The 2,678-nt window shown below is 36.4% G+C and overlaps 1 pseudogene; it reads left to right on the top strand.

Moving 5' to 3' along the window:
- Window positions 1-1,474: 1,474 nt before the first annotated feature.
- LOC114199446 (dolichyl-diphosphooligosaccharide--protein glycosyltransferase subunit 4-like) lies at window positions 1,475-1,722 on the top strand (annotated as a pseudogene).
- The last annotated feature ends 956 nt before the right edge of the window (window positions 1,723-2,678 follow it).

Raw genomic sequence — 2,678 nt, 5'->3', positions numbered from 1 at the left:
TAGTATTAAATTACACAAAGTCATCCTTCAACTCCGTATCTGCCTCCACCTTATCTCATACTTTTCTTATAGAAAAATTGTTCATCGTTTCATCTCTACTTAAGCTCATCACTCCTGAATCCAGTCCAGACCAGGTTTCTCTCTCTTTTCTATAGTGAAAACTCACTGATATTACCATTGACCCTCATGTCACAGAATTCAATGGATATTTTTCTATCCTCATCATATCTGACATTTCCACAGCATTTCTATTATCTCTGATATTTTCTTTTTCTCCTCTTGGCCAATATAATATCACCATCTCTTGGTTTTCTAACTGTATTTCTGTTTTCTTTTTAATCAGATTTGTGTCCATTTTTCTAATCCTCACTATTTTTAATGTTGTAATTTCTCAAGGCCCAGATATCTTCTCTTTGCTTTAAAAAATTAGATCCACGTCTTTAATAATCATCTCTATGCTGATGACTTCCATGTTTCCATCTTTGTAGTTCCAGCTAGACCTTTCCTCTGGACCATATCATACATCCAACTGCCTACTCAGCATCTTTACTTGGATGTCAAAAACATTTTAAACTTTCCATATCTGTGATTGAGCACCTTATGTTCCTTCAAAACCTCGACACTCTCCCACTCTAGAGTACAGCACCATAATCTTCCAGAGGTATAAACAGAAGCCTACAAGTCACTCTTATTACCTCCCTTTTCTCATCCTCCCATACTTAATTAATTGATCATTAAATCCTTTAAATTGATCATTCAAATGTATTTCAAACCTCTGCTCTTACCACCATCTCCTTTTCCATCAGCCATTGTCCAAGCTACTCTCTTCTTATTCATGGACAATATTTATAATAAATTCAAATATATAAATTATTATTATTATTATTATTTAGCCCAATGACTGCTTTTTTTTTAATCTATATTAGGTCTCCTCCCACTATTCTCCAAACTAGGCAGTATTGTTCTATTAATAAATTTGATCATGTAACTTTCTGCTTAAAACTCTTCAGTGACTTTGAATTGTCCTTAGGAAAAAGACTAAGGTCCTTAATATTGCCTATAAGCCCTGTATGATCTGGCTCTTTTCATTGTATATAGTCTTACCCTTTCCCAGATCATCCTTTCCCAGGGAAATATTTTTAAATCTCACAGACTAAGTGAAGTTGGTGGTGGTGGTGGTTTGTTTTTGTTTTTGTTTTTTTTATCTCTTATGGTATTATATTTCCATCCTAGTGCTTATCTCAGTTTTTAAATAAATAACTATTCATGATTTAACCTTTCATTTGTAGCCTCCATCAGAACAGAGAGAATTTTTATTTTCACACTCTTGCATTTCTAGCTCAAAGCCCTGAACAAGGCACACAATCAATACAAAAAAAAAAACCAAAAAACTGGTTATTAAATAAATGAAAAGAGGGGACTCCTACCCCCAGCTAGTACGCAGACTGCATCGGAGGGAGCCCAGTTGATCAGGATGATCACAGACGTGCGGCTCGCCATCTTCCCCAACATGCTGGGCGTGTCGCTCTTTCTGCTTGTCATTCTCTTATCACTATGTGGCCATCAACAATGCCAAGAAGCAGGAATGAAAGTGGCGCTTTCTCTGCCCCAGGGTTCCAGGACACAGTCTGAGGCAAGATGGAGGGTATGAGGGGCCTTCACACTTCACTTCATCCCTCTATCCATCACAACATACAAAGCAACCACACCTGGATTTTTCCAAACAACTTTTATTTCCTCAAGGTCTTCCTTAACCCTATGGAACAAGAAGCTGCCACTGAGTAGGGCCCAGTATAGGAGTTTCTTTTCTACTCCCTCCCCCCAATATAAAGATATAGATATATTTAAAAAATAAATAAATAAATGAAAAGAAATGGACACAGGATAATGTAGCATTTGAGAGAACAAGTTCTAGAATCAGAAAACCTTGAATTTCAAATCTGATTTTTCCCTTACTAGTTGTATGGTCCTGGGCAGTTTATTTCTCTCCTAGTTTCCTCATCCTTACTAGGGAGATAATAATTCTTACCTCATATGCTTATTAAAAAAATCAATAGTTTAACATTAAGTGAGTACATTGGGCTTGGCACTGAGCTAATTGCTTTTACATGCATTATCTCACTTAAAATTAATACCATGAAGTAGGTGTTAATATTATTCTTGTTTTAGAGGGGAGGAAACAGAAAATTAGAGGACTAAGTAACTTCCCAAAGTCACACGGGCAGTAAGTGGAAGAGTTATGAGTAAAACTTAGGTCTATTTGACACCAAAGTCCATGTTTTAAGCCTTATTGCTTTAGTCATTCTTCTCCTTCTACTAATCTGATGTGTGGCTCCAGTAAGATTATCTATACACTGCTCACCACTGTGTCTAGCACATGGTAAATTCTCCAGCAAAAGCACATCATTGGTTTTCTCACTGTTATTATTGTTACTACTATTATTATTAGCACAGATTATAAGACCTAGGAAGTGAAAATGATAGATTCTCATTTCCCGAGAGGATAAATTTATATCATCTTAATAAGTCCCCAATCAATTCCATCTGCCACAGAGCTGATGGCTTGCATCTAAGATGGTAAAGCTTTCTTCCCAGTCTTCAAGTTCCCTCCAAATTCCTTCATGTCTAAGAAGCCTGCCCAATTACTTCCAAGAGAAAGAAACTCATTTGAACTTGCA

This window comes from Eumetopias jubatus, unplaced genomic scaffold, assembly GCF_037043125.1.
Source record: "Eumetopias jubatus isolate StellerSeaLion01/CBP00866 unplaced genomic scaffold, mEumJub1_p1.0 scaffold_8, whole genome shotgun sequence".
Classification (NCBI taxonomy): domain Eukaryota; kingdom Metazoa; phylum Chordata; class Mammalia; order Carnivora; family Otariidae; genus Eumetopias; species Eumetopias jubatus.
The sequence above is the reverse complement of the archived record's forward strand: the minus strand, read 5'-3'. Positions and strand labels throughout refer to the sequence as shown.